General features: G+C 42.5%; 1 protein-coding gene across 4 annotated transcripts in view; it reads right to left on the bottom strand.

Moving 5' to 3' along the window:
- The window catches only part of LOC127594128 (zinc finger protein 420-like), a 68,647-nt gene extending 59,127 nt beyond the window's left edge, over positions 1 to 9,520 (bottom strand). For 2 of the 4 annotated variants that reach the window (XM_052056107.1, XM_052056111.1), the window contains exon 1: positions 689 to 1,394. The gene's annotated coding sequence lies outside the window, so the exon portion shown is untranslated. Of the gene's footprint in view, positions 1 to 688; positions 1,395 to 1,428; positions 1,605 to 6,117; positions 6,405 to 9,335 lie in introns of those variants that run through there. The other 2 variants (XM_052056108.1, XM_052056109.1) reach the window with 2 other exon arrangements.
- Between the last annotated feature and the right edge of the window lie 4,636 nt (positions 9,521 to 14,156).

The raw sequence follows: 14,156 nt of genomic DNA, 5'->3' as shown, positions 1-14,156 counted from the left end.
TTGCATCAAAAATGTGCTATTCAGCGTCATCTGTGAATGCAGGTCACATGTCGCTAAAAAGGGTTTTGTCATAAATCTGTTCTAGACGGCGTCAACCTTCAGATATTAATATGCAGCTTTGTGTTCCATTTCCACATCGTCAGCGCATCTCTGGGGATATCCGACTTCCTCTCTGACGCGCAGCCTGAACGCGCCAAAAACGCATGCATAATATATCGTAGTTTGTCATCGCACCAGACACATTTTTGCGCACCGTAAAACTGAATAAAGGCTGGCGCGTTTCCACTTCAGTTCTAGTTATTTTTAATACAAATGAAACCCACAATCATTGAAATCATTTTTCCCTATTATCTTTCGTGCAACAGAAAATTCGGTGAAAATTTGATTGTTCGCCTCGTATTTATTTTTAAAACAGGAACAATTAAATGGATACACATCATTAAATTTAAATAATTGTTAGGTCGAATTTGTACTAAAAATAAATGTACCTTAAAAAAAAAACCTAACTCAGGACATGCTGACATGTCACAGGGGGAAAGCAAACAGTTGCCATCTTCTGGCTTCAATTTGGAGAGAAAAAAAAACTTTTGCGAGGATGCTTCAGAATTTGTCTATTGATGAAATATGATTTACTGTCCACTCATTTGGATTTCTGATGAACTAAGTACGTGACTGAGTCTCATCTTACCTGAAGAGCAGCAGTATCAAGTCCTGAGTAGGAAATTTCCAGCTGGTCCAGTTTCAAAATGACCTCTTCAGCGTACGGCGACAAAAGTGAACCGAATAAATAGCGACATTCATGAAACAAAAAAAAAACGAGTGGCTCAATGACTCACCTGCCAACCTGAAGTTACATTCAGATATCAAAGCTCTCTAAAAGGATTGAGCCCAAAGGCAATTTACAACTGTTCCTATCAGCAACAAATTCATTTTTAAAGCATGGCATTTCAAGAATCATATTTATTATTAACTTATTCACTACCAGCCAATTCTGGACTAAGTCTGAAAAGACGTTTAAAAACGTCTTTGGGAGTGAATGAATGAAGAGAAAATAGGCAAGCGCTTTTGTATCTAAGTGTGCGTGCAAGAGAGATTACATATCGTGCAAGCTTCTGGTGAGCTCACATCTCCTTCCCTGCATACGTTTTGACGGTACATACGTGCGCGCCAACGCCTGGCTAAAACGTACGCAGGACGGTGACAAATATATTGCTCGGCACTGGGGGAACAGGTTAAGGATATTTCATGTTGCGGTAGACAACTCCAAAAGACTACATGAGGTGTCTGGATGATATTCGTGTTATTGATGTTTATATTCTGGCCTTGTTTTATTAGGTTAACTAAACAAAACAAGGGGGAGGGACTTGGGGGGCGGTACTGGCGCTTGTTGCATAACATGATGCTCAACAGAGCTAAGCTGGACCGTACCTGCAGTCGATTCAGAATGCGATTCAGTTGCCAACGTGACTCACGGTCCCTCTCAGGTACGTGGCAGCTGCTCCGGCTTAGCGGGTGTCAAGAGATCAGAGCCACGGGGTTGGATGTGGCACGCCGCGCTGTGAGGAGCGGCCAAGCCGCACACCAAAAGGGGGAACATGTCGACTCTGTGAGAGAAACAGCGTTTTACCGTGAGGGGGTAAACCTGACCGACCTGAGGGTACATACACAAGAGTCTTGACCCCCCTTAGAAGAGTGTCAGAGCAGCAAAAATAGAAATAGCGCTTGTGGCGCGTCACTTCTTAAAAACACAGTTATATAATAAACCAGTGATGTGTTCAAGTATCGCAGTTGGTGATAAAGCGAAGCGTGCTACGATACGCGGAACCAAACGTACAGACCGTCAGCAGGGGTATTTAAAGGTCAACATAATCAAGTATAGATAAAAACGCAGCAGAGACCAGATGTCTTTTTTGCCTTCAGACACTTTTGTTTTGTTTATGTACTTGTAACATCAGACAGTTTAATTTCTTATCCCGTACAGTAAGAAACTTGAGGGGATCTCCATGGTCTCTTGTGAGCATCAGAATCAGAATCATCTTTATTGGCCAAGTATGTAGAACACACAAGGAATTTGTCTCCGGTATAACACGCTGCACTAGTATCATAGTAAACAACAAAATCATTGAACCATTTTAGAGTATACCAGTAGTTTTGTAGCACCATTTTGTGGTGCAAGAAGAGTGACTATGTCAGCGACTGTTTAAGGAGTTAATGGCTAGAGGGAAGAAGCTGTTTAAGTGTCTACTGGATTTGGTGCGCATGGATCTGTAGCGTCTGTCTGAGGGGAGTGGCTGAAAAAGGTGGTGGGCAGGGTGCGGGGGATCCAGGAGGATTTTCCGTGCCCTTGTCTTGATTCTTGCAGTGTGCAAGTCCTCAAGAGTGGGTAGGGCGGTGCCAACAATTTTTTCTGCCGTCCTAACTCATGAGAAAGAAAGAAAAAAAAATCCCCAGTTTTTTTGTTGTCAACTTTAGTTATGAAACTTGCTTCTGGAAAATGTCAAATTTGCAAGAGCTGACGTGACTAGCACAATAAACTATGTATGGTATCATCTGCATCCAAAACATCCTTCCAGAGTATAATCTCAACTATTAAGATTGAGATTATCTTAAAAGAGAATAGTAGTAAGCTGGAAATGGAGCCCTGAGGAACTCCATTGCAAATACTGAGTCATTTGGGCCCATCAAACTGAACACATTGTATTCTTTCAAACAAGCAGTTCGGCCCCCCAGACCCCACCTACCGAGTTCATAGTTATTTGAATAAATTTCTTCTGTATTAATAAAGAAAAAAACACATTTCAGACGATCATACGATTGCTTATTATGTCAATGTGACTTTTCTAATTTATATCCATTTTTTTTACACAACAAATGTTACTTTACTTTTGGGTAATGTTTTGACGCCCTGCTTGCACTGCCGACAGTTTGATATTGCTTACCGTGTTATTTCCTGTTTAGCGGATAACATCTAAAGAGGGCAAAAATGCGTGTGTGAATCATGCGTACTTCACAATCGTTATGCTGGTAGTCATCGCTCGAGTAACACATTGTTCTGAGTGAGTGAAACTATTGTCTGACGTGATCATTTCAGGAGGGAAGGTTACAGGATGACCCATCTCCCGGGGGAAAATGACCGTTTCCTAATACCGGACAATGCACAGTTTGTCCTCATTTCCACTTCCTATGACACGTTGAATTCAATCCGCTGTACGGTAGCAACGATAACACTCATCTAGTCTACGGGTATGAAGAGAATGTGTCATAAAGCTATTAAAGGCTGCGGCAGAACTTTTACAACCTGGCACACATCCGTCTGTGACGAGTAACATCATAACCCTCCGCGACGGTGCACGTCAATCATCGGTTGTGCGAGTGGCAGAACAACACACAAAACGATTTATTTGGAAATTCCTAAACGAAGGGTCGGGATTTAAACTGTCATTTGAAAAGGCTTACCTGGGTTCTTTTAATAAAACCAACAATCATAGCCGGGACGAAATATGGACATTGTTGTACAAGTGGGATCAACGAAATAAGTTTGCGATGGAATTCATAATAACATCTTCATACAATACAATACATTCCAGTCTGGCTTCAAAATAAACAGCAAGAGTACATCACTTTGAACTTATGTTTACGCAGCTGCTGGGGCCCCTTGCGGTCTACCCTCAAGGTGAGTCGATCAATTCTGAGTCAATTGGAGTGGAGAATAGTGCATAACATGCTTCATTTTGATTCCAATCCTGCTTCAGTACTTTCTGACTTGCAGTTCTGTACACACAAGAATGCATAATTCCCTGAGCTCCGAAATATTTGCAGACAAATTTCTCCCGGGGGCGCCTATCTGGGTGCACATTAGGATAGTCACGCTGGTGTTCAGCGGGTCGCTTTGTACACTTACCCCGCAAGTGAAATCATACAGAGTAAACTTATCTCGAGAGGAAAGGATTTCACAGATGAATAAAGTTCTTTCTTTTAAAAACCTGAAAGGCAAATCCCACAAAAAAATGTGATTTACTGTTATCAAAAAACATCATATTTTTGCAATGCGAATTTTTGTTTTTTAACTCTTCGAGGGCCTGAAGCAGCAGTCAGACATAAGGGGAGCCGGGAAAGAGATTTGCATGTTGCCCAAATTTCTTTTAGTTTAATTCCAGTTAATCAGAAAGCCAGCTCACTCTAGCCACGGTACAGGTCGCCATGGTAACCAGCTATTTAACACCATGTTCAATTGAGAGTCAGTCAAAAGCGATCTGATCTGTCGTAATGCTTTTATATATTGTGTGCATGAGTCGGGTTTTTTTGGGGTTTTTTTTCCTTCTCCGTGCTGCCATGTCGCTTGCTAGATGAGACCTTTTATAATGCTTCGAAGGTGAAGGTGAGCTGGGAAACCAAAGACAAGGAGCAGAACATGCTGAGGGCCGCAGGCTTGCATAACAGCAAGGTCGCTGCTAGTCACAGATAAAAATATGAAAAGAAATGTCGGCAAACAAACTGCCACCCATGATAAACAATTGTTTCGAATAAAAAAAAAAATCTACTGTATATTAAGTGAATTTTCAGGCCGACGTGACTTCTACTACTTTTACTACATGAGTGATAAAAGAAGTTGAATTATGTCAAGTGACCTTGGGTTTGTTCAATAATAAATCAAAACAAAAAAAAACGATTGACGACTTGTGGATGAAAAAAAATTACATAAAATAAATTGAGTGTGGGTACCAGATGAGTAAAATGAAACCCAAGTACCGAGTATGATAAAATGGCAGAGGGGACACGTGTGCAATAAATGTGCCGCACTGCGTGAGGCAAACGTCAGACAGTGACTCCTTTTCTAACCCAAATAAAGTAAAACTGTACATATTTGAGAGGCCTTCTATGATGGCACACAAAAAGTCTCGGTCACGACAGATACCGGCTGACTGTTCAGCTCGATATGCCACACCTGTGAGACGGATCGATTTTTTTTTTTTCTGTATCGTCTTCACTACGGGTAGTTCACATTTGTCCACTGTGGAGGACATTTGTAAAGCTGAACATCTCCCACCCGCTGCACAAAAGTAAAATTACATCCTTCTGCGTTTGACGGAGGACATTGCTTGGTGGGCTTTGGTATTTTTTTTTTATTGCATCATGATAGAAAATGGCTTCTGTCCGTGCAAGTATATTCAATGGGAAGATGAAAAGTAAGTGTATATTACTTTTTGACAGTATTTTCTATGTCTCTTAAGACTCTTAAGAACACATTAAAATGTTGTGGGAATTATTTTAACTGGATTACTTGTGACATGTTTAAAACATTTCCTCCGTCGTGGACATTTTTAATTATTTCCTCTTTTTTTTAACTCATTCACTCCCAAAGACGTTTTTAAACGTCCTTTTAGACTTGGTCCAGAATTGGATGGTACTGAATGAGTTAATTTGTATTTATTTTTGTCCCCATGGGGAAGAAACTACTGTAGTTCCTTGACTTAAAACTAGCCCTTGGGGAAAAGTTAAGTACTCGAGCAGAAGCAGGAATCACAAGTGACATCGAAGCGGTTTCTCTCTCCCAAGTCAAAAGTGGAAACGACGACTTTATGAAACTTCCGAGACACTCCAGCCGCATTCAAATACGTAGGGTGCGTCCCGCAAAAGCCAAATTTGTCGTCCACACGGGTGTCTAAATGAACGCGCCTTCAAATCTGGCCTTTGTTTCCGAGGAGACCGTGTGTGCATGTGTGTGCGTGTGTGTGTGTGTTTACACAGCGCAGGTATGCAAAGGTTGACTGAAATGTTATGCCGGGCGTGACAGTGTGGTGTTCATCGCCATCTTTCCTGTTTGCAAGCAGCCGACAACCAAACTACTAAACGGGAAGTGCAGTTGTTCAATATAGACCGCGATTGTAAGTGGTGCAAACATCCCGTCTTTAACATGGTGTTTCTCAATTCTTTTTGATTTTTTTTTCTATTACAGCATTTAGGTCCTGTTGCGACCAAAATGGGCTACTTATCAGCCCTGATGGCAGTGAAATGTAAAGCGTAGGCGTAGGAGAAAGCTCAGTCAGAGTCTGCAAGACTGTGTGATGTCTCATTGAGCTTCTGGGAAGTGCAAAAAAAAAAAAAAGACGGTCTCACCTCATGTGGGTCAAGCCGCTTTTTCAACAGGATGTCAGATGCGGTTCCTCGAAGGCGAGAGATGCACTTCGCGGTGCGCTTGCGCCAAGCTGAAATGGTCAGAAGAAGAACAAGTTAATATACAGTACCGGTATATATATTTCCCTTTTTTTTTTTTTTTTAAGGAAATGAACTTATGAATAGTTAAACTCTGCTGGTGGTGTTCTTGAAATTCCATCCTGACTGTAATTAAAAATAAATAACACATTTGGTCTCCATGATTACGATGACTTTGTTTTACAAATGGTTTCGGGAAAATCTTTTTTGAAACAACTTTTATTTCCTTCTAACTGCTTCCTTATTCGGCGGCCCGGTAGTCCAGTGGTTAGCACGTCGGCTTCACAGTGCAGAGGTACCGGGTTCAATTCCAGCTCCGGCCTCCCTGTGTGGAGTTTGCATGTTCTCCCCGGGCCTGCGTGGGTTTTCTCCGGGTGCTCCGGTTTCCTCCCACATTCCAAAAATATGCATGGCAGGCTGATTGAACACTCTAAATTGTCCCTAGGCGTGAGTGTGAGCGTGAATGGTTGTTCGTCTCTGTGTGCCCTGTGATTGGCTGGCAACCGATTCAGGGTGTCCCCCGCCTACTGCCCAGAGACGGCTGGGATGGGCTCCAGCACCCCCCGCGACCCTAGTGAGGATCAAGCGGTACGGAAGATGAATGAATGAATGCTTCCTTATTCTCACGAACGTGCGTCCAAATCAAGTTTTGTTCTTTGAAGCTAGCCGGGATGAAAAATACGTGGACGTGAATCAGTTAACTTTAATTTCTTTTCTTTTTTTCTTAAGTTACGAGGCATTGGTTGTTATCGTGCCACTTGACCACCTTGCGTAATTTCCACAAAAGCGGGACTGTTGATAGTTTTTGGTGTCAGTATGGGAAGAAAAATTGCGTAACATAGCGTCAAGTGTCCTGCTGAACTCAGGGGGGGGAATTGTGCTGCATCCAATCCTTGGATCGAAATAATAGAGTTAGCAATGGCGAAAGTTGCATAACGCAGCGCCAGCGGGAACGCGGCGTCTCCGATTTTCCGTGTGCGTAAGAAGTGCAGGTTCGCGTGCACACGAAAAGTCAATCAGTCAAAACGTCCCGTCGTCTCGCTTGTGCGTCGAATGCCCGAACGCCGGCGTACAAAACAAACTCCGGTCAGAGAGTAATTTTCCAGAATCAGTCTAGCGAGTAATTTATTCAAGTGTCATCGCTCGTGGAAAGATAATCTACGGTAAAAATGCAATTTAAAAAATGTTCGGGGGGTACGCACAAAAATGAATACATCTCAGTAATGATATTAGCCAATCAATTTCCAGGATGCATCGGATTGACTGAATCACTGACTGACGCAAGGGTCACAGGGGATGCTGCGTAATCATCGGAAGTCTAGAAAAAAAAAAAACGCAGGATCTGCAATCCACTTTCTCCCCCCCCCCCCCCCTCATAATTTAATGATGACCCAACATGAGAAGAATCACGACAAAGATAACAATGTTGACTTTTGAGAGTGACAGTGGATAGCTGCAGCGGCTGAAATGAGACGTTACGATCAGGAAGTTGACGCCGCTGGGTTACAGTTCACTATTCTCTGTAAAAACCGCAACTTCTCTATTGAGGAGCAATTTTTGGGGCCGACTCGAAACGCAGAAGTTGCTGCAGTAGCTTTTAAGGTCAATTGCTGCTGTTATTGTTGTGATGTCCCAATTTCATTTTTTTAAAACTGGGTCTCTGTCATCATTTATCGCAATGTGGAGAGAGGAATATTACAACAACAACAAAAGTCGCCATTTTGATCATATGGAAGCCATTTTGTGCCATATGTACGATATAGAAGATTTATTAACTCATTCACTCCCAAAGACGTTTTTAAACGTCTTTTCAGACTTGGTCCAGAATTGGTTGGTACTGAATGAGTTAATAGACTACTAGAAACTGACTACAATTACATTGCAGGTGTGCAGGTGTTGACTTTAATGGACAGCGTGTTGTATGAGTCAAAAACGTAACATATAGGAAACATTGTCAACCATAAAGATAACATTGCCAATAATGGCCGACGACGTTGATGTCAGTTATGACCGCTGAAAAAAGACAAATATGACTGAGAATGGAGTAACTGTTCCATTCGGCTCATTTTGTTGCCCCCCCAAAAACGTCAATGTTTCCTTCCACCTACTTGAAGTGTCATTTCAGGTTACAAACACTTGTGTAATTTATTTTTATTTTTTTTGCAACCAATTGCTCAGCTGCTCCTCTCGAGACTTCCGCGTTCAAATCTACTCTTGTTCTTTTGCCAGTTCGAAAGAAAATCGTCAAAGAGCTGTGTGCACCGGCTCCAAAACCGGACCATTTTTTTGGGGGGGGGGGGGGGGGGGGGTGGGGGGGAAGCCATAATTCCATAAACAATTTCACTGTTGCAGTGGAATTCATTTACGATTGGGCTTGCTGTTGTGGTTGCAGTGTTGCGCTGGGGGGCTGTTTACAATAATTATAAAAGGTCAGCAGTAGAGAAAAGCATCTTTATCGCCAAGGGAAAAATTCCATCATATGACATTGCTTGAACATAGAGTGGATATTAAAAGTCTACACACGCCTGTTCAAATGCCGGGATTTTGTTTTGTTTTTTTTGGCGTGACAATATCAAGACCATGCTATATTTGAAAGCATTTTCCACTGCTAATGTGACCTATAACATGCACATCTCAATAAAATAAATAATTTTTGTGATGGCAAGTGAATAAAACTGACTAAGATAATGAACTTTCAAAAGTGTGCACACCCTCCCAATCTGTAACTTGACCGTGTTTACAAAGAAGCATTTATAAAAGTGAAAAACATTTGTTTTACTTTCTAGCAGATGCCTGAAGGTTTTGATTCGCTGCTATTTTGAACTTTGAACTGTACGTCATTGTTATGATTCACTTGAGCGTGTGGGTCTTCTGGTGAGAGAGCAGAGAGCACTTCTGGAATTTTGGGCCCAAAGGTTCTAGACATTTCATTGGGTCAAAACACATGTGGAAAAAAAGTGGGGTAATTTCCTTATTTGTCAGGATCTAGACCAAACTGAATAATGTTTTTGGATTCTAGGAATGCAGGTCAGACAAGGCGCAATCAAAATATTTACAGAAGAGCGAGAGTCAAAAGGAGCCAGGAGAAACGACGCATAAACAAAAGTAAACAATACACTTACAAACGAGAGCGACTGTTGAGAGTATCAAGAAGTCTCGAAAACTCTACACTTGAAGCACTACGGCGAACACAGTCAATCATCCGACAAGAGACGAAGCAGCTTGCCAGTCTTTAAATCCAGGGTGGGCTTGACTGGGAAATACTGAACAGGTGGGCCTGCAGGAGGGAAACGCCCTTCAATCCAGCTGGGGCCGAAAACAAAACAAAACAGACATGACATTTTTGTACTATAAAAACCTGGCATTTGAACAATTGTGAGTATGGTTTTTAGATTCACTGTATGTGATCGGTCATTACTTTTTCTGCAGTGGAGACTATATTGTAACTGGCTTTTCGCGGTGTTAACGTCCTCTTCCCGCCATCAGGTCCCCCTCCGTCAGTTTGTGTCCTCTCGACCCCCATCTGCGGTCAGAGGAAACTGTCATAGCAAAGGCATGTTGGTGCACTTCCTGTATCGCAATATTACTACATACTGAGACAGGCAGAGACAAGAGCAAAGCAGACAGGAACTCCCGGGCGTTATCGCCGGCTGACTTGGCCTGCTACTTGGAATCTTATCTGTACCACAAGCAAACGTGTGACTGCATATCATCGTCAACATGAGGGCCCCCAATGTTATTGCCATGACCCCAAAAAAAAATTAAAATTAAAATTAAGCGTCGTTTTGTCGTCAAACTGAGCCAACTAGAAACTGGAAACATTTGAATACAATAATCCGCCTTCACAAAAACAATCAAGTTCAGTTTGGCTTGTCGCTGTCAAAACAGAGAAATGAGACAAGCCCCAAAATGACGCAGTGTCACCGGCGTTCACGTGAAACGATGCTTTGTCATGATTATACCCTGCATGTTGATGATGCAGAGACGTGACTGATGCGCCAAAAAAGAATAACTACAGGGAAGGGATGAGAAGCTCCCACATCAGAGGCTTGGAGGCTAAAACGAACGCTAAGAAGTCACGAGTCTCGCTGTCTCTCACTCCAAGTACTATGTGTGTTCGAGCGAGTGTGTATGTGTGTGTGTGTGAGAATCCCCTCTGGGTCACTCCAGCACTATAATTCCAACGCCACAGCCCTGCACTGTAAACTGAATCACCTCCGTGGACCGTCTGCACCCGAAACGTTCTCACCGTTTGGAGCCGTCAAACTGAGCTGACCTGACTTTTCAATCCGACGCGGGCCCAATTAAGTCAAAGAGTTAGAGGACAAAGAAAGTCTACACGCCGCTGTTGATATGGCAAGTTAAAAAAAAAAAAAAACTAATTCAAGGGTTAAAGAAAAAATAATGTTCAGCTGTTCTCGCAGTCTTTTCCTGACACTTTTTTTGGTTGCCCTTTGGCAGAATTTGGAAAATTTGGAACTGTTCAGCAACCCACTATTAGAGGACGTGTGCACTTGTGCGACACTTTGAAATGACTTCTCTTGGTCTCATTGTTTCCATATCACCAAAATTCTGACATTAGGACAGGGGTGTCTAGACTTTTTATATTCACTTTCGCTGTGTACAAAGTGGCCACTTCACCGGGCAGGTGAACATGATAATGGCATCCACTAAACAGACTTTTAAAGATAACGACACTGTCATATAAGCTTTCAGTCGTATTTCACTTGTTTTTATGGGTATAATTGACGTGGTAAATGACAACAGAAAGGCCTCAGAGCAAAATCTTGGATGCGATCCAAAATGCAATCCAAACGTTTGCATTTGAAACATCAACACATACCACCTCCTTGGCGAAGGAAAGCAATCATTACATTTAATGACGGTGGAAATGAGAGACAATAAAGGGCACTCTCGATACAGGATGGCATTGCAACTGTTGTGATCAATGAAAACGGACTTCAAATTTGTTTAATTGACTTGATCAAAAAGGTCTAACAATGCAGGTTAAAAAAAAATGCAAAAGATTTTTGCAGGAAAAATGCAACGAAAGCAATTTTGTTTTTAAAATCACTTTTTTACAGTGTGACCTTTGACACAATTCTCCCTCCTTTGTGTCTGGGCTTCACTGTATAAAGCTGCAGGGCGGAGGGAAGCGGGGAATCAACAGGTTCACAGGGCGGCTACAGGGCCATCCCGGGTGAAAAGTTTTCAAAGATTGAGACGGGCGGCCTCCCTCACCCCGATCGGGGCCCCTAAGGCTAACGTGACCCCCGCCCCTCTCCGCTTTCCCTCACTCCCCACCATCCCATTTGTGCTCCTGTCAAAAAGAATGCGCCCGCTAAACCACTTTCCCACCACTAAGAGGATTACTAAGGTAATGCCCGCATATCAAGAGATGCTCTGGCACATTTGGACACAGGGCTAGCTTAATTTAATAACTCATGTAGAAAAAGCTGGGCGAGATTTGCTTTGCGGCCGCTGGGGCGCCACGCTGATATATCATTTGGTTGGGGGCTGCGAGTTGAAACGCGGAAGCATTTCTTTTTTTACGTGGGTTCCCAGAGGTGTCATTTAGTACCGTATTTTCCGCACTATAAGGCACTTCGGAGTATAAGGCGCACCTTCAATGACTGATCCTGTTTTAAAACAGTTTTCATATTTAAGGTGCACCGCATTATAAGGTGCATAGAATAGAAGCTACAATAAAGGCTATGGTTGTATTATGCATCCACTAGATGGAGCTACGCTAAAAGGAATACAATACAATACAATGCAGCTTTATTTATATAGCGCTTTCACAACCACTGCAGCAGTAACAAAGCGCTTTACACAACATTTAAAATAGTCCGTTCAAGAAATCTGAATATTGATGCATTTATAAGGTGCACTGTCGGTTTTTGAGAAAATTGAATGCTTTTACGTGCGCCTTATAAGTGCGGAAAATACGGTTTAAATTTAAAACGCTGCCGTCCCGTCTTAAGTAGTACTAGCAGTTGTATCAATACCGTGTTAGCACGACCACCCACACAAGAGGCAATGCTTTATTTTCGGTATAGAACACATTGTGACATTTTTGTTCCATATCGTATCGTTAAGATTTCCCTTACGTAAAATCCAAAGCGTGGAAGTCAACATGTCAGTTTACCCGCAATGGGTCAAAACACGGCAGCTAATCCCGTGATGCTTGCTTAACTCCATTCACACCTACGTCGCGCGGGTGTGTTTAGTTAACGAATGTTTACGTAGCGGGCCGTGGGATTCACATCACATCAGGATCATCCGGGCGTCTGTGTGAGCGTGTGCGTACGTGCGTGAGGGGAGGGCTGTGCGACGTGACAAGGTTGCCCAAAAGATAACCTACTTCCTCTGTGGCCACTTGTTTGCTTTACAGTCTGATGCCCACCACCGGCCTCCTTTGTGTCCCTCGTGGAAAAAAATAAAAAAATGGCGGGCATGTTCCTGTGGCCGGATGCGGAGCCGAAAAACGGAGGCGCGATTTGAGGATACAAATGGGCAAAACTGGAAATTTTGTCTGAAATATGTACAATTGTACAGGTAGTGTTCACGATCTCAAGCTGTACTTAAAAGTACCTTTCCGCAACATTTTAGCCCACCCCTTGCGGCGATACAAACCCAACAACCCCTATTATTTTCCTAATAAAGCCCGGAGAGCGTGAGACCTCCCCACTGTCTATATTGTAACGAAAACACCTCCGGGGAGGCGCAGTATTCCAAGAACTATCACAGTTGGGGCAGGGTGACTAAGGTTGGAAAGGAAGAAAATCCCTCGCCTTTTGTGCTCGAAGTAGAATGTATTACAGTCTGGGGTTAGTGTGGCCCTGGTCGTTGGTGGGGTTGAAGTGATCGGTGCTGATGCAGCAAGGGGGCGGTGGGGGTCTTGGTGGGAGAGAGATATGATATACTAGGAAGCATTTATCCGGTCAGCAGGGTTATGCAACGTAATTGTAGCCGAGGACGTGATTGGCTGCGAATGGAATCAAAAGGAAGACATGCTCGCTAGCCACACCGTTAGCGTGAATTGAGCACTTGAGGGTTCCGGTGTTGGTTTAACCCTTTCAGGGACAGCTGGTTATATTATCGGATTACAGGTTATCATTATTGGTGCGTGAAAGGGTTGAGTAGACAGTTTGTTTTCTTTCGGGCAAACTAGATGTCACGAATACGAGATCCAACCGGGGAAATTGAAGGTGACATCAGTTCTAGACAAAAGTATTTGTGCGATTTCTAATCATTAGATTTGGCAAAATGACAGCCACGTTTTTTTGTTGTTTTGTTTTGTTTTGTCAAAACAAGTACCGGCGCTGTGTAATCAGTGTCATATAAATCACCAAGATATATTTTGATGCACTATCCTGAAAAAAATTACCAAACTGGAGTTAGCCCACTTGCTGTTTTTTGTGTGTGCGTAAATAAATTAAGGATGCTAAAAATTATAACAGTTTACTGTGGCGCAAATCCTAAAAAGACAAAACTGGAAAATGTGTCGAAGCAAATTTAAGGGGTGGACATTTATACTAATGCTATTGCTAAAAAAAAAAATTACATTTAAAAAGATTTACATTTAAAAATTCAAAAATATATATTTTTTTTTTACATTTTTTAATTTGGGAATTTAATCTGGTTTCCTATCATAAAGGGATTGGATTGAAAAACAGCACCCAGACATTTTGTTTAGTGTCTTGACTCCAAATCTTTTGAGAAATCCTTGCATTGTACAAATTTAGCCTTCACTTCAACACTGTCACACAGGACTAAAGAAAAAAAATTAAAAATTGCTCCATCCCAAATGATTTTTTTTGCGGAAGCAAATTTGTTTGAAGCTTCACCGACAATGCAAAGCCACGGCCACATCCATAAAAGTCAGTTGAGCCGCATTGTTGTGCGCCGCCAGCCTTTCGGTTGCCTTCAGCATCCGTGGC

Source organism: Hippocampus zosterae, chromosome 21 (genome assembly GCF_025434085.1).
Source record: "Hippocampus zosterae strain Florida chromosome 21, ASM2543408v3, whole genome shotgun sequence".
NCBI lineage: Eukaryota > Metazoa > Chordata > Actinopteri > Syngnathiformes > Syngnathidae > Hippocampus > Hippocampus zosterae.
This window is presented reverse-complemented; position numbering and strand designations above follow the sequence as displayed.